The 23482-nt window shown below is 40.6% G+C and overlaps 1 protein-coding gene and 1 long non-coding RNA gene across 5 annotated transcripts in view; one reads left to right on the forward strand and one right to left on the reverse strand.

Annotated features, from left to right (window-relative positions):
• The window catches only part of TMEM114 (transmembrane protein 114), a 173168-nt gene that overhangs the window by 42202 nt on the left and 107484 nt on the right, over positions 1-23482 (reverse strand). The window lies entirely within an intron of this gene.
• The window catches only part of LOC142603958 (uncharacterized), a 35123-nt gene continuing 16812 nt past the window's right edge, over positions 5172-23482 (forward strand). Inside the window, exons 1-2 of the long non-coding RNA XR_012837852.1 lie at positions 5172-5256; positions 11835-11951. This is a non-coding gene — a long non-coding RNA (uncharacterized LOC142603958). The remainder of the gene's footprint in view (positions 5257-11834; positions 11952-23482) is intronic.

The following is a 23482-nucleotide window of genomic DNA, read 5'->3' on the forward strand; positions in this document are numbered from 1 at the left end:
CCAGAGTGCTGCTTAGTGCACTGCCATATACAGGGCTACATAAGTATTATTTGTGAGGAAGAATTAGTGTATGAATTTAACTTAGTGGGCTGGATATACAGCATAAATGTTTTTTTTTTTCTATTTTGATCTGTTCAGATGTGGTCTAGTTTCCCACCTGGGAGATGAGCTGAACAAGCAAAGCCAGTCTGAATGCCTTAAACTTCTGGGAAATTTTCTCTCTTTGAAAACAGTGGCAGCTGTACATCTTCATGTCATTGAAAATGTCACCGGGAATATGCCAATTTAATTCGCTGTACTGGAAATACAGCTATTGTTTCAGGATTTAGTTAAATACTAGAGTACTGTAAAAACTTCTTTGGAACCAGAATAAATGGAAGAAAATGTAACTTGGTTTATAATAATCCTAATGCTAAATTTTAATACATTCTTCAGAAATTCTATTTAATTTGTCTCATCTAACTTAGTTTTATTAGCTGCCTCTTAAATGTTTAATTTGAGGAGGTGCAAATATGAACAGAGCATACAATGAAGACATCAGCATGAATGGATTCACTGATTTTGTATGCGTGTCAGCGCTGTAGGAAGAAAAGTACAGCACGCTGGACTTCAGTAACACTGTGTAATTACTTATTAAACTACAATCCTTAATCTCATGCTGAACCACTTTTAATGTTAACAAGCATTAAACATACGAATTGATGCAAACTCAACTACAAAGCTTGGTTTCTCCAAGATGACAGAAAAAAATGGCATGAAAAGATGTAGGAATTCAGCTGTGTGTGACTGACAGACCAGATTGTCTTCTGCTTCCCCCAGCCACTGTTACTGATGCTGGAGAGCTGAATCTAGATCTATCTAGGCTGCTCTGGGCAAAGAGGAAGCCATAATCATGCAAGACTTCTTAGGCCTGATGGGCACTGTGGCAAAAATTCAAAAGCTTTGAAGCCTTTTGCCTCTTCTTTCTTTTCTGGGTTGGTTTTTTTGGCGGTGGTGGTTTTGGGTTTTTTGTGGTTGCTTTATGTTTGTTTGGAGGGTTTTTTAATATATTAAGACCTTTTGCATGATTGGAGATTTTCCTTGTACTTTACTATATCAGGAATTGAAAATGCCACTTCAAAATCTTCCCAATATGTGGGGGGGTTTCCCTTTGTAAGAGTTACATTATAGAGATACATTATAGAAATAGAAATTACTGGTTTTAATCACTGGTGAGAGAGAGGAAAGATCACGAAGTGGACTTTTGCTTAGCTGTAGTAGTTTAGGGTTAGAGCTACATTGCTTAAAAATATTCTCACCTCTTATCCCTACTTGCACTCGCCAATAGTTAGTTGGTTCTTATCTAAAGACCAGTGAAGCCAATGGAAGCATTCTGCCAGTGGTATTTGGCCCCAAATAGGTTTGTGCACCTGGAATTTCAGGGTACCAAAACTAGGTAGAATTATCTGGGTTTTGATTTTCTTCAGGTTTCTGAATTTAGATGCCTTTTTTGAAGCGTTTGGAGGTAAGAAGGCACATGAGCAACTGTGCTGTAAGACAATGAGGATCCTGCTGTCTTTTGATAGGATTCCTTGCTCACCTGAAACTAAGAGCTTTACTAGGTCCAGGGAAGATGTGAATGACTCATGAAAAACTGCTCTGAGAAGGCAATAGGCTCACGGCTGTACAAAGCTTCAAAGCAAAATCACAATTTTATTTAAGAAGATGGTGCCTACAGTCATGGCATGATCTCTTGCAACTGAAATAGAAAACAGCTCATTTTGGCTTTCTGTACCTTTCCCCCCCAACACTCTCTTCATTTTTTATACTTTAGCAATGGTTACTGATTATTTGATTATTCTCTGTGTGTTTTTCTGGAAAGATGAAACTCAGCAATAGGAATTGAAAGCCTCCTGAGACTAAAATTCTGAAGAAAACATTCAATACAGTAGAATTGAATTATACGTAGGATGATCTTAGGCACTGAATCTTAGGAAGTTTATGAAATTACTGTGCAGAGCTTCATAAAGAATCATGAAAGGTGAAAATAGACCCGTAAGTAACAGCCAAAACTTGTTCAATATAAAATGAGGCCTTCACCATTTTGAACTATTTAATTCCTAGCTCTGATACACCACCACTGCTTTCTCCTAATGGCTGAGACTCCAGGTTCCAAGCATCTTCACCACCAGGAGGGGCTAATGGTCCTAAACCAGACGGAATGGTGAGATTTATTATGTTTGTACCTAAACTAGATTTTAAACTTGATTTTAAGTGAGCATTCTCAAAGGAAGGACTCTAACAACAGCAGATCAAAGCGAAACACAGTCTAAGTTTTATCTCTATTTTTAATTAATAAAAGAAAGCCCAAAGGCAAAGCGAAATGATTTGGGACACTCAGCCAGCTTTATGCATTCTGTTAAATGTCTGTGCACCTATTAATATAATGAAATAATTTGGCTGAGATTATTAAGTGACTACTTTGTGCTTTGAATGGTGGTGAAACTCACTTATTTCCCAAGTTAGCACCGGAATATGCCTCCATTGGGTTTGTCACTAGCTTTTTTTCCTCATTCCAAAAAGATGGGTAATGCAGTTATCCTGACACACTGGGATACTGACAAGCAACGTCAAATCTCATGATAGCATATAATGACTCTCATTTTCAAACAAGAAAGAGAAATGGGTGTTATTGCAAAATGTTGTTAGATTTTGTATTAAATCTTGCATAGTAACAGTATAATTATAATGTGTCATCTCTGGCTCAGTAATTTGACAATTCAGTTCTTTTTTTGGGGGGCAGATGGCCTATAGCATACCATATTTTTATAATTAGTTTATTCTCTGCAAACTCAGTATGTAATTACTCCCTCATTCATTACCAGTTTCTTTGAAATCTTCCTTTTCAAGAACTAATAAATCCTCCACCACAAGTGAAGCTTAAATCTCTCTTTATGCTGTTCTCTACCCTCTCTAAGGAACTTTTTAATACTAAACACCCTGGGTATTTCACACTCCAGATTACTTTTAAATGTGTCTTCAACATCACCCTCTGTATAACACTCGGTCACCTTCTTTTTTACCCCTCTTTCATTTAAAGACTAATGAACTTATTCCTACCTGAGAAACATGCAATTTTAAGATGAGGTTTTGTTGCCAGGATGGTTAGGTACATAAATAAGCAGAGTCTAAAATGCAAAGAGCTCTAGGTAGATATATATGTATAGTCTACATTCTAGTATATGATATGTGAGCACTGCAGCTCACAGTGCCAGTACAGCAGGCATCTATATAAATAAAAAAACTCTTGTGAATTTTCTTTGTCATTTGAATCCCTGCTGCAGCACTTGGTTTGTTTTAAATTGTCTTAGGTAGTGACATAATCTTCTGACGATAAAGTTTCTTTCCAAATCCAGAGCCTCCTATGTAGTTGCAGGTGCTTCAAAGTATCTCAACCACTCATTTGAGCCCAGCTTAAAACTCTGCTACAAGCTCTGCTCCCCAGGAACAGCCCCTTTGTTGTCTTATCCGGGTATTGCCTGTGGCCTGATGCTGCTACTCCAAAGTGGTTCCCATACTGCATGCACAGGCTCAGATTTTCAGTTTGCCCTCTAAATAAATTGATTCTTAAAAAAAAGCACAAACAAACAAACTACAGGGGAATTCTGGCTTTTTCTACTCTTTCTTTTAGATAAGTTTGTGTTCTGCCTATTTTCAGAATAAGACTGTTATCTTAGATGTAAACCATATCATGGAGGCTGAGATTTTCAAAGCAGCTTAAAGGATTTAGAGACATTTTCCATTCAAATTAAGGATCTTTCTTTCAAAATCCTTTTGAGTCATATGTCTCGGTGTTTTTTGTAGTTGTTCTTTAACCAGTGCTTCACTTCAGTTGCTTAGAAATTCTTTGTGCTGCTGCTTAATGTCTCCCAAAAGGGGGAAGAGGAAAAGGAGTGGGAGAAAGGGAATGCTACACATTGCATTTGCTGTTTGTAGCATCTCACTGGCTGAGCAGTGCTGCTCAAAAGTGCTTTAAAATCTTCCCTGCCTCATGCAAAGCCGACTTCAGGTGTTCTCCTGTATCAAAGCGTGTGGGAGAGTGAAGAATATTCCCAAGGTTTAGGGTGGCAGCTTAATCTTCTGCTAATTTAGTTACTGTCATTATCAGCTGCTTTTCTGCCTCTTTCTTTATCCCTTTCCTGCCTGCAATAGGATACTAATTCATGCCACACTGTGCTACACGGGGCTCCTTGCTGCATCGCACCTGTTGGTGTTTATGTGCCAAAGCACATTATGCCGACTGCAATGGCGAGGAAGGTATGACTGCAGCCGATCTGCAAACAGGACATGTTCATCTCAAATGCCCCGGGAAGCTGCAGTCAGAGCTCACTGCCTTGGTTGGTACCAAAGAGCAGTGCTCACAGGCACTGGGATGGGAACCCACTTAAATATGCCGAAGCCAGGGTGGGGGTGCGTATGAGTTTGCATGCCTTAGGAGCCAAAGGCTTATCATTCTTTTTGCCCCTTTTAAAACAACGTGTTTTCTACCCTCTCTCATAGTCCAAGGCAAGAAATGAGGCATTACTTTTCCACACGAGCCTTGCTTTCTACTCTCCCTGTACAACACAAGCTCCAGAAACCAGATATGTTTTGGGGAACTGTCCTCTGCACCATAACTGATGGCTGCATGGGGAATTTGTTGCAAATATTCAATCTGTAAGAGATGACTGGTGGCGAGCTGTATGCCATTACACATTGAGATTTTTATAGGTCAGAGTAGCCTTACTATATTATATCAGTGGCTTGTTTGGTTCAGAAAAAATGTCTGTGACACCGGCCCGTACGAACAGTTGAAAGAAACCGTATAGTAACCATTTTGGAAAAACCTGCACACAACAGAAAACATTTTACATTTGCTAGGAATTGTTTGTGCTACAGAGCTTGAGCCTTGAAGCATCCTAAATTAGTTAAGGTATTTTTTTTCTTTTTTTCTGATTTTGGCTGTTAGTGTAAACATTAGCATTTCAATTCTATATATCTTTTAATTATGTAAGCGTCCAACCTTTTTTAAGATGCTTTTAATATTAATGAATGCTGCTGCATGGGTGTCTGAGACTAGCTGAAATCTTAGTCTGAACGATGTCTTCCTTTATGTTCAAAAGGTGTCTTTATTTCCACAGGGCACATACCAGAAGTGATGCACGTACTGATGATATTGTGCCAGCACAGCCCACCTTTGGTAAATGGACAAGAAAACGCCACTACAAAAATAAGAATGTGAGTATAATTGTTGTGTGTGTGGATCCAGTACACAAATACACAAACCAGCTGGAAGGAGTCTGTCCAAAACTGATAACACTAAACGGAAAGATGGCCATCAACCAGATTAAACAACTACTAGGGAATTATAAAATTAAAAAAGAAAGAAAAAAGAAAAGAAAAAAAAGGAGTAGTGATGGGCCGTGTAGAACTAAGTCAGCGGGACTGAGTGCCTCTTCCAGGGCACCACCACCCCAAAACCTCCACCAATGTGTTTCACTTTTTCATATATAAAGAGTGCCCGCTGTAGTCTGTAATCTGGTGTTTTGTCTGGGTAGGTAGTATTCTGCAGAAGTGGTGGTATAAGCTTCTTACAGAAACAGCCTTTTAGATTCTGTCGAGTCACAAATAACTCTTCAGGAGCTACTTTTCTTACCCACTGCTTCTTGTAAAGCAGATAGGAAAGGCATCTAGTGAAAACATCAGGCAGCATAAGAAAGAAATTCTTCCCTGTGAGGCTGGTGAGGCCCTGGCACAGGTTGCCCAGAGGAGCTGTGGCTACCCCATCCCTGGCAGTGTTTAAGACCAGGTTGGATGGGGCTTTGGGCAACCTGGGCTAGTGGAGGGTGTCCCTGCCCATGGCAGGGGGTTGGAACTAGATGGGCTTTGAGGTCCCTTCCAACTCAAACCAACCTATGATAACTGACACAGGCAAAACTGTTTTAAATTTGCATAAATGAGATAAGAGCCTTGATAATGAAGTTATTCCTGCTTGCCTTTTGCTGGACTCAAAGTCTCCTGGCTTAACATGAGCTCAGCCCTACCTGTGACACCACAGACACTCGTCTGAACTTTTCTGGAGATCTTTGCTGCACCTTCGCTGCCAGCTCAGGCAGTTCCTTCCAGACAGGAGTTTTCCCCCGTGGGTTAACTTGACCACCCCTGCTGCAATTTGAATTGAGGTACCCTTTTGTGTGGTTGCTTTGTGTATGCATATCCTGATTAGTGAATACCCACTGCACTAAATGCATGATGGCTGTAATTGTGTCCAGGAGCTTTAAGAAGCTATATTTTTATTATGAACCCATTATAAACCCTGCATTAAACCATCTTTTTTTTTTGTTTTGTTTCAGACCATTTCCTCCCAAATGTAAACATGCAGCTCCATGAGCAGTGCAACTAATGAAGCCTGCTTTTCAATAGATTTATATCTCGTTTGTTGGATTCCCTAGTGTCCAGGATGATGTAAGCTCCTTCTCAAGTTCTTATTGCATTTAGGGTTGGCCTCTCTCCTTTCTGCCCACCCTCTATGCCTTCCCCTTGTGTATGAACTCTTTGTATAAATGGTGTGTCATGCTGTAGTTTTCCCCTTAGCAAGATCTCTTTCTTCAGTGAAATTTCCTTTACTTGCAGATAGAGTAGACTTGATTTGGTAGGTATGTGCCTCTCAAATATGGATCAGATCAGTCAATATGTTCAGAAGGTATTAGGAACAGATGAACACACACAATGTAACCATAAGAAGCCAGAATAAAAATACAACTTCTTTCCTTTCTTTTCTTTTTTTTTTTTTTTCCCTTAGATCCAAATTCCGTACCCCAAATCTTTGCCTCCCCGATCAAGGTTTGGTGATGCAGTAGCAGTTAAAGTGCACAGAACAAGACACCAGTGCAATTGTGGAAAGAAATGTACCAGCCTTGGCCCCTCTTGAAAACCAAATTCAATTATTTATTGATAAAAACCCCTTGACAGTTCATTTGCTTCAGTATTTGGCTTCTTCAGTGCAGTGTAACGTGGTGTTGGATATTGGAAGGAAAAAGATATAATGGAATACACTTTCTTTCTCTTAGTAAATTACACATAGGAAGAAGGTTCTTTTAGCTTATTTTTTTTCTTTCACTATGTTGAAGCTTTCTAAAAAGCTGCCAAGTTCATTGTCAGTATCTGTTTTAAAAGCCTTATGAAACACATACAGCTCCTTAAGTTCCTTTCAAATTAATTGTATTGTTGGAAAGTTAGCTTTTTGAGTCTTTACTGGTATTTTCAGAAAGGAAGAGCTGAAAATCAAACAGGAATCTCTGTGCTCACTTGTTCTCTGTCCTTTTAACACTTAGTACCAATTGTGATCACCAGTGAGACAGTGGATTCAATGAAATTTATTTCAGTAAATATCTTACAAAATACCATATATTAATAAATGGAATTTGTTTCCTTCTGTTCAGCAGATCAAGATTTGTCTCTCATCAGGCCTTTTGCTAAAAAGGACAAAGTGATTTGATATGTAGCAACCTCTACTAGCAGAAAATTGTGGATAACCTGTCTATAAAGAAAGCTTCATCTTAATGGATACCTGTTAGCACCCAATCCAAAGCTTACAGAAGTCTTTGTGCCCACAGTCTACTCATAGGCTTTTTCTAAGTGGCCTTATTTACTATTGTAGCTGTCCTGTTCCACAGAAATGTTCAATCCTTTTCTGAAACCTGCTAAGCTATATTATATCTACCTGTTCCTTACACATTGCTTAAAAAACAGAGTTGCAGAATGTTTCTATATTGTCTTTGATCTCTAAAATTGAACTGACAACCTCTTGGCAATAAGCACACTCATGAGATTTGTGATACTTCTAGCCTTTTACCTGGATGGGAGGAACTGCACTTTGCTTTCTTGTCCACCTCTGTAAGGATTTAGCTGTATAACTTTTAGACCAAATCTTGGAGAAAATTCTGTTGGAATTTAGCGTATATGTGTGAAAGGGGTTTTAACTTGTCTGTGTCAGTTTGTTCAACTCATTCAGACATCTCTAACTGTTATACAATAAATATTGCTTTGTGATCATCTCAATAAACCTTGACATCCTATTTAGCTTTTGTAGATGATGAGACAAGCCAAAACATGAGAGAGTTGGTATATCTGAAAATGCTACACAATTTGCAGTCTTTGAGCAAAATATCCATATACATATAACCTTTACTGAGGAGCTATATTATCATTGGTGTGACGTCACCAAAGGGAAGGTCTGCTGCCATCTCTGATTTCTGTAAAAATGAAGTGTATGAGCTTTACAACATCATTTGCTCCATCCGTATTGATTAACAAATTTTCTATGAAAAAGAATAATATTCTTACAATAACAGCACATTGACAAAGAATTGGACTTTTGGGATTCCTTGCAGCTCATGACCTGAAATCCGTGACCAGACATTAGATCCAAAGATGGTCTTTACAGCGTTTTCTGGAGCAAGGTATAGTACAATACCGAGTATTTTAACCCAAAGTAGTTTTACTGCCATTCCTTTTCAACAGACTATTGCACTGGCTTACAGGACCTGCAAGTTTGTCTAATGCCTTGTGCTAACAACATGGGGAAAACATACAGGAAAGTGTGACTTAATCCATTTGTAAAGAAATATGGTTAAGAGGATAGTATATGCTGCGAGAATCCCTGGTTTAAGTAAAACAAAAAGCATTCCAAAACCGCGTTCCTAAAAATACATTTTGGGAGAGGAATTTGAAAAGTAGTATGGTCTAAAAAAGGAGTAAACCCAAGATGGATTGTTAGTTGGGGTAAACTGTCTGAGGGAAATAAAAGTAACTACCCTAATGAGCCATGGGGTTTAGCCCATTGTTTTTATTAGCCTTCTTCTGAGACTGCTTTTAAAAAGGGGAAGAATCTTCTGTAGCACCTGCATGCGTCTCTGCATTGCTCACCATGCGCCTAGGCAAGAAGCCATATTACCTCCATTCCTAACTTTTTTGAGCTGGACTTTTCTTTCTTTCTTCAAGTTTAGACTGCTGGCCCCACAGCAGCATTGGCTTCTTCACAGCCAGAGCCAGACAAAAGCTGCCACGGAGCAGAGCACACAGCATATTGAGTAATGGAGCTGCTTGCTGCTGAAGAGCCGGACCTCATCCATAATTCATACTTGCCTCTTCCTCCATGCCTTCGTCTGCCAGTCCAAACAAGAAGGCGCAACTACCCTGCATCTCCAGTAGCAGCAAACAGCAGTTGGTGACGTTGGCCAATTATTCGCACTGCCCCAAAGGAAACTGGGAAAATCATCTTTGGAAGCACACAGATTTTGCTTCCTGTCACCAGAAAGGTTACTTTCTTTAGTCTCTGAAGGCTTTGGTGGATCAATTCTTTTGCATGGGAAAATAGATTAGAAACATGCCGTCAGGTACACTGTGCACAAGATAGGCAGATGGAGACAGTAGTATCTATCTGCTACAGGGAATTGTCAGAGGGGCACAACTCATCGCACTGGTTCTTAGAGGGCTTAATTTGCTGCTGGTAAATAATCTATTTTTTATTACCTCACATCCCCAGATTGTCAACATTCTCAGCTTTTTGCCACAGCTAATTAGACAGGCAAAAGCCTTATAGCCTAAAGAACAAGTCTGAGCTAAGCACCTGCCAAAATATCTGACTTCTTTTAAGAACTGGAATGTCAAAGAGTGAAGGGGCTGCAGATCACATTTAAACGCTTTGAGCGTCAATAAGATGATTAGACCCATGAGGCAAACGTTCAGAATTTCTCTTAGACTCACCACTGAGAGAAAGCAAGATAAAACTCTGATAGATAAAAACTACTGTGCAACGGTACCAAAGCTAATTATTCTGCTGAACTCTTGGAGAAATCTTGCAGGGATGTGTTGACATCGTGCTCTGTGTGGCCACTTCTGTTCAGGAAAGCAGTATTTAATTGCATATTTGAATGAAGTCTCTTTGTGTAAAGTATAGCTTTCAGAAAGGAATTTGTCTGAACCAAAACAAAGAATGACCTCGCTGTTAGCCAGGCATGGCAAATTTGGCAGGGATCAAAGGCGTTTTATTCTTTTCTATGGTGTTTTTTATTTGTTTTCCCCATCCCTTATTTTAAAATCCTGTTTTCAAGCAAACTTATTTTTCCAAAGAGCTCTGCACCAAGGACAGAAGGCACCGAATGATGCCCCTGTATAAGGCATGTCACAAGTAAGGTGTGCATGCAAATAGCAGCAAAGAGTCTCTATGTACGCTCAAGGGACAGACCAGCAGGGTTACCATCTCTGTGTCTCCGTGCCTCACTTTCTTGGTGGGCCTGCCTGGGCCTGCCTTTCACACAGTGTAGTGGGTGCAGCCCACGGTGCCTGCAGCACCTTGCGGTTTTCCCTACTGAAGGAACAACTTGTTCTTCAAGACCAGGAAAAGCTATAATGTATCTATAAACTGATGAGTTATACAGTATTCATATATTTGGAGGAAGAGATGATGGTAGAGATACTAGAGAGTAAAAATGGCTGCCAGCTTCTCCAGACCTGAATGGTAATTCAGCTTAGCGGGACTGTCACTATTTAAATCGAGTGGTGCAATCAAGCTATTGACTACCTTTGACTTTCCATGGTTACGAGCCCTAGCACCTATTTCTGCCTTTGGAAGTTATCCCAGAATTTGCTGAGTTGTGATTTCTCATCAGGGACCCTGCTCGCTCAGTTAAAGCAAATAACCTGCTTTTCCCTTATATTAATTTTTAATGCAATAACTTTTTGGACTTTCATGTTTCTGATATCGCAGGGGTGGAGATGGAACGGAGTTCAAGAAAGGAAAGTCAAGATATATCATTTGCCCACACTGAAGTATAAGCATTCAGCAGCTAATGCCATATATTGTTCAATGACGTTGATGTTGCTGGGAAAATCTCTAGGACTGAAAATAGTAAGGATAAAAAAGTTGGCAGACTGTGTGGTTTCTTTTTCTGATTGAATACAAGGTGATAAATCTCTTTTGGTTCCTTTTATAGGCATAGTCTTGTTTTATATTGATTTACTGTTCTTTAAAAAAAAAAAATCAACTCCAAATAATTTAGGGGTACAAGAGAACCCACTCTACTTCATCAATGGCTGAGTAGCAAAATTTAAGGTAGCTTTTTCTTATTGTCCTCAATACTGAAACTGTTCTCTCTGCTATGTAAGTTCAGTAATTTCTATCTACAGAGATTTGATATATTATGAAACGAGCAGCTCCTTGAGAAATGGATTAAACCTTCTCTCGCGTATGAAATAACTCTGCTTCAAGCTCAACCTGCAATGCAAGACCACCATGTTGTTCACAGACGAAACACTTATGGAAAGCTTAGGGTTATATCGTCCAGACTACGCATAGGGAAGGTTTTTGACCATATATGTACTGATGTTTTATGGTAACCCTATTCTTCTGCCACTGCATAACAGTCTGTCACACAGTATGTAATTTGGATACCACTAGATATTGCAGGCTAAATAGTTTGTTCCGTAGACAGACTACAAAATCTCCTGTTGAGGAGGGGGCAGTAGGAGTGCAGCTGGGCGGGTGTCTGGCAACTGGCTAAGGTCAACCCAGCACATATGGATAACTCTGTCTGCATGGTCATGAATGAGAAGAAACGTCAAAATGCTGAATTTTTTCTTTAATTTTCCTAAGTTTAAAGTGGAATCATATTTAGTGCTTTTAGTTACTGCTGTTTACCTGAATTTTCAAAATTCAAGTTCTCTGTTTCCACCCTTTCTATTGCAAGGAAATGAGTGAATTCTTGTCATTATTCCTTTCTATTTGAGATATTTTGTGGTATTTTCTCTCCTAGGCGGAAATGTCAGAAAGTGGCAGAGCTCTACAGCCATGGTCTGGTTTTGACATTTGAAGTTTATACTTCCACTGAGAAAGCTGTGAAGATTCCCAAAGCAATGACGTAAAAATGAAGGTGAGTGGTGGACAGACTAAACTAAAATTGGACATTGTACTGTATGCCTGTAGCTGAAAAAGGAAGTTAAAATGACAAAACCAAAATACAGCGTGGCCGCTCTCAGCTCGCATTTTTCTTAGCTCTGGTTTTAAGAATCTGGCTAATATCTTTCTGCATTCAAGACAAGTCTACTTGAGATTAGGACAATATTGAGGCAGACATAGTATGTCATGCACAAGTGTCAGCCTTTCCTTTGAGAAGTACATCATCCACATGGGCAGTTACAGCAAAGGATGGGAAAGGAATTAGAAACTGAGGCAAGGAGCTGAAGTGGTCTTGCGCTGGCTCTCTTTCACACACGCACCCCCCACATACATAGATGGTCTTCATCCTTCCTGATGTCTTTCTTCTCCATTGACTGCTCTGTCAACCTTTTTTTTTGTTTTTCTTAATTAAACATTTCACATATCCAGTGAGTTTCTAAGGCTGACCGTGGCTTGTTGTGCGATTGACGCTGTGCCACACAACTTCCCCGCAGGTGCTGATGTTTCAGCAGAGGTGTTGCAGTGCTGCCAGGGTGCTTGGATAAAGAGCTCAGCTGTGGGGCTATGTTCAGATTACGTGCAGGGAGCCAAAGCAACAATTTATACTGTAGTGTGTGATGCACTTCCACCTTTCCTGGCAGTCAGGTTAAGCCATCTCAGAAATCCCAGCCTTGGCAGGGAAATCACTGTTTTCTGGTTCCCCTGGCCTGGAAATGCATTCCCTCTCTGCCAAGACTTGAGAGAAATGCATCCGTAATCCAATGCTCCTGTTTATAGGAACAGAGCTTGCTTTACTTTTCTTGAATTTAAATAAAGGTATTTGCATGTCCCTGATGAATTTTTTCCACCTGTATTTTTATCCATAATAGACTGTCTCTGTATTAGCAGTGACTGATCAATTGTTTAGGGGTTGTTTGTTTTCAAGGCAATGCGTGGGTGATTCTCAATTCTCTCCTGTGGCAGAGCATGCTGTTATCAATATGTTGCTTTCTTTTCACTGGGAATGTAGCTTTCAGAAGGCATGTGAAATAAATGGGGTCTGTTTTAATTCAAGTGACGTTTCGGAAACGTGTCTGGTAAACCAACTTCCAAAGCCTCTTCCCCTTTGGAACTGGCCAGTGCAAGACCTGCACTTGCAAGGTCTGGGTTTGTTTATCTTTTTCTAATTAACAGGAGTTAGTCTTTCAAAGTATCTGCAGCAAGTGAAAGCCAAGAGGCTAGAACAAGTGCTCTCTGTGGTCTCAAAAGAAATGCATTTGCTTTTCAAGGGGAATAGTGAGATTAGAAAGAGGCCTGACTTGGGCTGTCAAGTCTCTAAAGCAAAATCCATGCTGCCATGGCTGTGCACTGATGGGGCCAAGAAAGCAACACTCAGAGAAATATGTGAGAACAGTGTCTTTCCTCTCCTTTGAGTTTAGCAGATGCAATGCTGATGAGAGGTACCTGAACACCAGAGCAGATAGAGGCAAGGGCTCAGCCCAACACAGATGTTACCATCAGAGGCGTTGGTATCACCCCAGCACAGCAGTGAGGACACAGCTGCAGGGCTGGAAAAGCAGCTCAGACTCCAGCATCCCTTCAGTCCTGGACAGAGGGTGTCAAAAAGTTGTGTCCTGCCACAGACCAAAGATGTGACCTCTGGCCACGCTCTCTGTATCTCCTATTCTCCTTCCACATTTAGTTTATTTGCTTTAGCTAGACATACAGACAAAGACTAGCCCTCACTCAGTTTGTACCCATCTTACCGCAGAGGGGTTTCTGTCTCATTTAGTGACTTTAGGCAGTGCTGAAGTTCAATGAGGAGGAGCAGGGACTCGGCTGGAAATGCCAGCGTGCCTGCCAAACTGTCACCCGAGGTGTTTTCAGATGAGGATGTCTGCAGAAATTACACTGAGGCTTGGCATCACCAGGCAAAGCTACTTTCTTGCATCTTTTGCTGACTAATACAGACAGCATAGTCTGTCGCTCCATTAAGAAGCAGCAGCTGTACTGAAGAAAGAGCAGAATTCTTTACGAGCAACTTTTATTATCAGAAAAGAAACTCCTTTTGCATAGAGTCAGTCCGGTGCTGCAAACTTAACTAATTTTCCTCATATTTCCCATCCATTTCACTCTGAAATGGTGCTTCTCTTGCCAGCGGGTGCTGATGGCAGGGACTGATGCCATTGCCATGGAGGGACCTGCCCTGTGCCGTAGGGGAGCATCACAGCGCAGCCCCTCCAGTGGGTCTCTGTATGGTCGGTGCCTGCAGGCTGCTGTACACGGGGGAGAGCTGGCGTGCAGGCACCCGATCCTGCCTGCCCATGGAAGGACCCCTCCACACAGGAAGCAGCAGTGGCAGGCAGGACCACGTGCCCTCCATCAGTCCATGTCTCGAGGCCGATCGCTCCAGCTGTGCAAGTAGCTGAAGTTATTCATGAGCATTGCTGAGCTCATGCTGTTGCTGGACTGCTGAAACCCAGTTCACCTTGGAAAGGGGATTGTGAATAAATGCCTCTTGTTCACCTCTGCGCTTAATGTCTTGCAGAGGTTTTTAGTGGGGAGGTTTTTGTTGGTTTATGTGGAAGGAGAGGGGGTTCCCCCACCCATCCACGAGCTCAGCTTGGGATCTCAGTGTCAAGCTGTGTTCTTTCTAGCTCACACTTCATTACCAGCAATAATAAGAGTGTTCTGAACAAGAGGAATCTTGAAGCTTTAGCATTTTTGCCATGCAAACGTAAGAATCATCATCTCGGTTGTTCTTGCAGACCTAAATAATCCTTGCCTGTGTGGCAACCTGCCTCAGCAGCGCTAACGCAGATGAGAAAAAAGCAAGCTTGAGCCTTTCCTACAGTTATAATTTCAGTTATAATTTCAAGGGCATTGTCTCATCCAGTTCTAGCTCTATATGCCTCTAACAGTGAGATTTTTCACACCAAAAATGACCTCTTCACAGATCATCCTACAGACTTCTAGCTTCTTCCTATGCAAGTTTTTCCTGATAGTCAGCCTGTATTTTACTGTTCTGTGGGATTTTTTTCTTTCTATGTTATCTTTTTGTCCTTAGTTTCTGGATTCCCAGATTTCCTCTGAGGAACCATCTAGGGTGAAAAATACATCTGTTGTCTCTCTTAGCTCTTACAGCTGAGAAACCTTCTAATAACAGAATTGCTATGCTTCTGCTCCAGAGGTTTTTGGAGGATCGCTGCAGGGCTGGCTGCTCCCATTTGCTGAGGCTATGGCAGGAAATGCCTGGTCCTCTACCTACTCTCTCTTACTATGCATTGCAATTGAAGCTGGTTTTATTGTCAGATTTAAAAAAGCAGGGAAAGGTTGCTGGTTCGAGGGGGGGAGCGGGGAGTGTTGCTTGTTTGTTTGGGGAATGTTTGAAGTTTGTTTGAACACAGTGATTGGTAAGAACAGGATTACTGTAGATCAAATAAAACCTTGAGGGGCTTGGAGATATTTTTTCTTTATTCCTAAGAATATATTAGCCTTCAGTTCACAAATAAATCACAAATTCCAGAAAATCTGAATCTCTTGCTTGAGCCTCTAACAGGGTATAAATAAATGTATACTCTGTTGCAGCATGTTTGGGGAGTTAGAGAGACGTTTTCGTTTTGCTAACCCTGATGTCAGTGTTTGATTCTGTATTTACCTTAGCATATCCGGAAGTGTGTTTCATTATTTTGGGGAATGTCAGTGCTTTTGAAAAATTAAATACCTCACTCATATCACCTATTTTAATTTCAGTAATATTCCACCCAAGGGATGTTAAGCTATGTCACGGCTTTGTGCCCAGTAACAGCATTTCAGGTCTTTGCTTGCTGCAAGGCAGTACAGGAAATTTCTTGCAATATCTGACTGGCTTGTAGAGTCCAGTATTGCTGATTTTCTGTGTGGCAGAATACAATAAAGGTATCCCCCTCTATTAATGAAGATACTTATATTTAGACCCGAGTTTCCTAGTCTTGCTTTGCTTGTGCATTGCCATCAGCAGTGCTGGCAGCAGCGGTATGAATGCATTAATTAAAGGGAATACTCAGCTCTCCAGATATCATTCATATTCTCAGTGACTAGTGATTTTGGTGACAGGACTAAAGAAGCCTAACTATTATAAAGGACTGGAAACGAGTCTTTGGAAATCTTTTAAGTACTTTTTAGCTGGACTCTAAAAATGTCTTACCGCTTCTGACAAATGCTGGAAATTTCAGAGTCTGGTGTTCTATAAAAACGCTCGCTTAATTTCTACAGATGACACTGCGTGTGTGCTTTTCTTGCACTAGAAATTTCTGAGCCTATTGACAGACTTCAACTCACTCTATCACAGGTTAGAAGTACTAAAAGAAAAAGATCATTACGTTCCTGCAGGTTTTCATGAAAATAGTTAGATACAAGAGACTAGGGCTTGAGCATTCCCAGTAATAGTCCTAAAAACTTCTGAACTCTGCTTTGGTATGGACTTAATGATCCCCTCATATCCTCCCTAGCCTAATGAATTTTATGACAGCTAAAATCCTTAGTATAATTTAGTTGTTGGTTGTTTTTTTTAAAAAAAGTCATCCAAGAGACACCAACAAATAACAAGCAGGACTTCTCCATTTCTTTTGCTGATTGAACAGATCATCTTTTTCTGGAGTGCCCAGGGAATTTGGATCCACACTGAGCTGATGAAAAGCAGTCTTTGGCACAGCCGTCCGAGGTTCATCATGCTCTTTCAAAGAGACCTCTGATTCCATATAGTAAGTTTTCTAGTTGCTGAAATAGTCTATCTATTTTTTTTTTCCTTCAAAAAACATGCATCCCCAAAGCTTAAATGGAAAGAGAGAAATGCTTAAGTAAGTCACAGATGCCATTTTGGGACTAAACTATTCTCAGCGTTTAAGAGGAGAAAATAACTTACTTAATAGATCTATCATCTGTGTTAGTGAAAGAAATTCACACTAAGGCATTTATGGAATTGTGGCTTTAAACTGTACATTCCTTGCGGCTTTTTGGTTTTATCTTTAAATCCTCAGCAACAAGGCTTGTGGCTCTTGAACTGGCCCTGGAAAAACAAGTTAGGAGAGCCCGCTTGGTAGTTCCAGGCACTCAGTTTGTAGGTGGTAGGTTAGCAAATGTGAACCTCATCCAAAATGACTGACACTCGTAGCCCACACTGCACATGTATTGACTTTTCTGCAAGACAGATGAGGGTATATGGACAACATTTGTCACTGTTAGGATAAAAATATGTTAATCTCTAAGCAAGGGGTTTCTTAACCAAAGTTGTCTGTAATACTTAATCAAACGTCACACAAGATAGGTAGATATACTCCTGGTTTTGTCATTCCTAATGAATCTTTCTGTGCTGTCTCTCTTGTTGTTTACAATTGCTTAAAATCAAATACTCTCTTCATATATTGAGACTCTTGATTTTAAGTATATGAAGAAAATTCTCCAAACCTTGAAACTGAAATCATATTTAGCACGAATGCTATTTGCAACCCAACTAGTAAAGCTGGGAAATACTTGCTTTGCTGCCCAGCCTGAGTTGAAACTCTAACAGCCACCAGATACCGGCTGTGCTGAGAAAGAAATTAGATTCTTTAGAATTCAGGCTGGAAATCATCTGAGGACAAGAACGTGTGAATTTGCTTCACTTTATGCATGTTACCTGCAGCCAGGCGGTCTCTGAGGAGCTATAACTCATAGCTAAGTGTTTGCAATATTGTAATACAAATACCAGGCGCAGCTGTACCAGCGCGATGGCCTTTCCCGCACAGCATGGACTGTTGCAGCAGGGCAGATGTGGATGCTGTGCTGTTGTGCACAGAGCTGGGAGAGCTTGGGCTGATGCGGCAGTGAACCGTGCTTAGCTGGGGCTGCCCAGCGAGGCCCCGCACAGTCCCAGAGGAAGGCAAGGAGCGTCCTCACAAGTGAGACAGCCTAGCAGTCCGAACATCCCCTGGAGAGCAGGCTGTGAGAAGGTGCAGAGAAGGAGGGACATGGGTACCACCAGCGTGCCTTACTGTCTTGGCCATGCACAACTGTGAAAGGAGTCTTGAGGTTCAGCTATTGCCAGGAGTTTTACTTAATGGATAGTTTGTGGCTACTTTTTGCCAAGTTTCTAGTTGAAGGCTTGGGATGTTTGAGCCTCAGGGGATTTAGTGATTTCTCGACCTTGCCAAGCCCTTTTACCTATGAACAAGACCTAGAAGAAGTGACACATCTCTGGGCCAGCAAATGGCAAATGTGAAAGCTCTTAGGAAAATCCTTCCTGCCAGAAAAAGCTCATGAAGTTTGTTTTTGGGGTGTTTCATTATTTTTCTGTTGTTTGGTTTTGCTGGGGTTTTTTTCCCTGCAAGGAACAGTCTAAACAATGTGGGATTTCTCCCAAATCTGAAATCAATTTTGCATATCTCTGCTCCTCAGATATTATTTTTTCCCATCTTCTGGGCATGTTTAGAAGGACAATGAACATAGACGATTGGAAGGAATGGGTAATTTGTTATAGGTGACTGAAATACGCAAGGAACATTAGATGTACTTAGTAGACAAAGGTCAGAATTAACATTTATGTATCTGAACACATACATTTAGAGGAAATGGTGTGTTAAACCTGAACCTCTATTAGCAATGATCACAAAATTCAAATAAAACATTTTCATATTAGAAAACAGGATTTTCTCACCAATTTGTTGCATGCTGACAGTTCTGGTATCCCCATCTATTTGAGATAATCTCCAGAGAGAGCCCCGTTTCTGAAAACACCAGTTCCAGATAAGCATCCAAGCTCAAGTGCTTTACAGAGCTGATTTTCAGACACTAGGTCTGAAGCTTTTTATTTTTGCTATGTGTACAGACCCTGACTCCCTGAAACATTTGTGATTCACTTAGAATGAATTAATCTTGTCTTCCTGCACACTGTTATTTTCTCAATAGCTTTAATTCTTTTGGTTGGGTTTTTTTTCCCCAAAAATGAACATAAACTATACTGTATAAAAAGCAGTCAGTCTGGCTGGCACAAAACACTCAGAGCTTCATTTTGGTGTGAGGCTATTGCTGACCAGGGCAACCTTTCAGTGTGCTGACCCTAATCCTACAATCCCCTCAAAAATACATCTAAACCTGCCTGTCTGATTTCCATCAAAGATTGGGATTCTCAGGTCTGGTTTCTTGGGTTTATTTATTTTGTTCCAGTTCAGCTTTTCAGCACATCACAAACACATTTACAAATACCTTGAATTATGCATTTCCCATGGGACAAAGAATCTTTAGTCTAAACCCTTTGTATTTTCTTTTCTTATATCTTATTCCAGTACTATTTCTCCCCAAATGGAAGGTAGCTGTAAAAGCTAATTTAACACAGCACCATGATACAGTCGATGGTTTCTGGGGAAAGGAAGGTAGGGGTTGCAGTGCTGGGGGGTTTGGTGGTTGAGGGGTTGCAATACAATGAGACTTCTATTTTCCTCTGCGATAAACCATAAAGCCCACAATGTATAACCCGCCAGAAATGAATTACTTAATAATTATGTAGAAGTGATCTGTGATTTGTAGGCGCCACCATCTGGGCATAATGTCTGTTTGCAACTGGAATAAATGGAATCACGTAAGAGATTATAAACTTTTTCAAGCCTAGCCAAAACTGAAAATTGTTCCGACTAATAGAATAGTATTTTTCTCTAAATAAATATATGTGCTCATGCGCCCCCAACACACACACTCAGTCTGTGAGTGTTTAGAGATGATAAATGCTAGGTAGTAAAGATGGATTAATCTTTTTTTAAAGATTTAATTATGTCCTAGACTGTTGGGACTAAATCAAGATGGAATTTCTAATCTATCAACATGTCTATTCCAAGCATGCTGGTCTGCACCAGAGCCAGCTAATCAGTGAGATACAACCCCCCGGCTCCAGGCAGCGTGGAAGCGAATGCCCATGCATGGCCATGAGACCCTCCTAGCGTGTTGATTCATCTTCTAGCCTTTTGGGTATCATGCTCACTGTTTTTTTTTCACCAGTGCCTGCTGGAGAATGAAATAGGCTGAAGTGGAAACCCAGACCATCATTGCATGCTCTGGAGAGTTTCAGTCATCTATCTGATGGTGAGAAAGGGAAGACCACCCTTTTGTGGTCAAAAAATGACCCTTTGTGCGCCCAGTGAAAAACAAAGTCTTCGCTCCCACTGCCACTGCTCCTTTCTGGGTCAGGAGCAGCATTTGAACCTGTGTGACTTTGGGCACAGCAGCCAGGACAGGTTTCAGCAATTTCCCTCTGAGTTAACATCCTTCTGAGATAAAAGTCTCTTCCACAATGAACTGAACAGCCTGGGTTTGGTTTGCCTGCCTTTCTTTCCACTGAAAAGATTCTGATGCTTTTGGGGGGATTCCCTCTGGCAGAAGAGCTCCAGGGCACTGGTGTTTCACAGTGGTTTTCATAATTGTGACAAGAACAAGGCAGTGGACAGTTTGACACCAAAGGTAAAATCCTGGCAGTTTTGAAGTCAGGAAGACCTCCTGATACCTCTGCTCTATATATATTGCCCCTGCAGAGTAATCCAAATTAATAAAATATCTAATTAATTATAAGAAAAAACTTTGAATTTTTAAATGAGAAGCACTCTGAAAACCACAGAATTGGTATGCTGGGACAAAGCAGATCATACACACATGTTGTTGCTGTTCCTTCCCTCCTGCTGTCTTTTCTAAAACTCCTATCGGTCCCATGAGGAGCAGGAGAATAAACCTGTTGTCAGTTTTATTGCAGAGCTGGCTGCCTAAACTGATGTCTCACTGCAACATGGTTATAAAAAGGAAAAAAAGAAAAACTGCCAAAAAGCCTTGCTGATGTAAATGATATTCCTGTTGGAAGACTCTCCAGGAAAGAGCCTCTAAAACAGGAGAAGCCTAATACATACAGCAGTATTTTCAAAACACTGACTTAAAAATTTAAAGCCCTATGCCTTTTTTTTCCACTGCTGTAAGCTGTAAGGAGAGCTGCCGGGGCTCTACTCTGAAAAGGTTTGAGAGAACAGACCGATATACAGCAAAACAGAGTGGTCTGTGGTGATATTTATTTAAAATCAACCTGCGAGACAAATAATTTTGCATATTTTAGAATAGAGGCTGACCTAAAATTACCACTCACATATTTGCTATAGGTTCAGGAAATTACCATCACTGATGTCCCCAATTTTTAGCATCCAAAGTACGATGGTCTGTCTTCTCTTTTTCTTTCACTAAAGGAGCTGTTTTGATTATACAATTCCTTGTCTCATTCTGATGAGGCAGATTGTTGATACAAGTTGTCCCAGGGTCTGGCATGATTGCTCAGTTGTAGGCTATGTGTGCTCTCTTCCCAGTAAGCACTGCATTCCTTCCCAAAGTCAGGTTTGTCATGTCGTATTTGAAAATGTCAATATGCTTGGAAATTTCAATAAAAGCTTAACATCTTGGGTTTGCATAATTAGGATGGAAACCTCATGAGAATATTTTTCCCTGTGACACTGCTTGTATTTCTTACTTATAACCAGGCAGAGAGCAATGCCAATACAAAGCTGACTAAAGTAACGTACATTAAAATGAGAAATAACCAGAGAGTGGTACTGATTTCTAAATTTCCAGAGTTCCATTGGTTTGGGACCAACATACCGAACCGTTCATTTGTTACATTCATTCCAACTGGCCTTTCACTGATGAGATACCAAGCTTCCCAGAAGACTGGGGTAAGTCATGCTCTCTCATAGCCCTTAATGCCACCTGGGAGCCAGAACTACTGCTTCTGTGCAGTACCAGCTCTTGCCTGTTCTTCATTGCCAGTGCTTCCTTCAAAGGGGATTTAATTACTGACTTTCACTGGTCTCTGCTTGAAAGTTTAGAAAAAGAAAAAAAAAAAAGTGTAAGGATCCATTTGACCTCTCTTCTGAAAAGTAGTGATGTGAAATGAATATTTGTTGCACTATTGATCTGTGCTTGTTCTTAAATACACTGCAGCCTTAATAAATGCCTTTGGTCCATCCCTCAGCTAGTGTAAATTACCACAGCTCAATGAAGCTAAGCAGATTTACATCATCTGAAGACACAGTCCTTGGCGTGTGGTAGCAGCCTGCTTTTTCAGAACGTGGCAGTTAGTGTGCTGTTTATAGCTTTTACAGCACACCTCATACTGCACATGCAAATCCACAACTGGATAGTTCTGATCACCAGGTAACACTTGGCAGAGAAGGGCAAGCACCCTTGCTTTTTGTGATGGTTTGTGTCCTGGTTTGTGTGTTGCTTTGCTCAGCTAACTTGAAATAGTAGAAGGAGGGTGAATTTTGGGGAACCTGCACACCCAACAGCCCTCGTGCCACCGGTCAGGAAGACTGCCTGTGCTGCCCTTGTGCCTGCTGCTTCTTACCTGTGAGCCAACCCCATTTCCAAAGTTATTCAGTGTGCGAGTGCTCTCACTTTTATAGGCATTTTATGACTCTTTTGTTTGGAACATATAATTTTAATGGGTGGAAACCAAATTAACTCTAAACCCCACTTGACCAGTGCTTCTTGTGAAGACAGTGGAAATTCTGTTTGCTGCATTCCTGGCTCTCCAAAACACGCTAACCTCTTGGCCTCCAATACTTGCTACGTGCAACGGGGGTCCAGAAATTAATGCTGTTTAATTCTGCTTTGCTACAACGGGCTGTTTCACAACAGCTTGGATTTTCAAAAAGTGAAGAACTTAACTAAAAAACTGTAATACTCTCCCCACAACACCAGAACACATGCACACTGATGGGCTGAGGACTTACCTCCATTTGCAAGCTACTAATTGTAAAGACTGGCAATATAACAGGGAGTGTGTTGGGTTATATAAATTCTAAATAGAACACAAATACAGACAGACTTTGAATTTTAAGAAACCTTTGTCCATTTGAGATAGTTAACAGATTTGGGAATAATTGAACCAATATAAATCTCATACTTCAGACACCTGCCCTATTCCTGCATGTCTGATCTCATCTTCCAGTCCTGTTGTGTACCTCTACATTGTATGTATTTTGGAAGAGCTAAAAGCACATCCAGAAAGTTTTCTGTTAACTAGTTGTACTACAAGCAAGAAAATGCACTTAAATGTTATATTGATTTGCTCATGAGGTACTGCAATTGTGAGATAACTATATGTTGGTAAACACTATTTGGCATCTCTAAAGTGAAAAATAGATTAAGATTAGAAAAGACTATAAAGACATCCTGAAGACTGTTCCTGTATCTATTGGAAAGACTCGCAATGCACAGTTATTTGAATAAAAAAGATGTGTTGGAAAGGAAGGGGGTCATACTTCAGGTCTCTAAACATTGTAACACTTTTATTGCCATCATATTATGCATTCCTCCATAGCTTTTCCTCTCTCAGACAATTTTTCTTTCCTGCCTATGTTTGAATAGTCACTATTTCTTTTTAGGTGCATTAGGTTTACCCATCATTCAGTTTGGTTATAAGCCAAAATAGCACATTTTGTAGGTGGTCAGGGCTCATGATTTCATAATGCAAACGATGCATCA

This window comes from Balearica regulorum, chromosome 15 (genome assembly GCF_011004875.1).
Source record: "Balearica regulorum gibbericeps isolate bBalReg1 chromosome 15, bBalReg1.pri, whole genome shotgun sequence".
NCBI classification, from domain to species: domain Eukaryota; kingdom Metazoa; phylum Chordata; class Aves; order Gruiformes; family Gruidae; genus Balearica; species Balearica regulorum.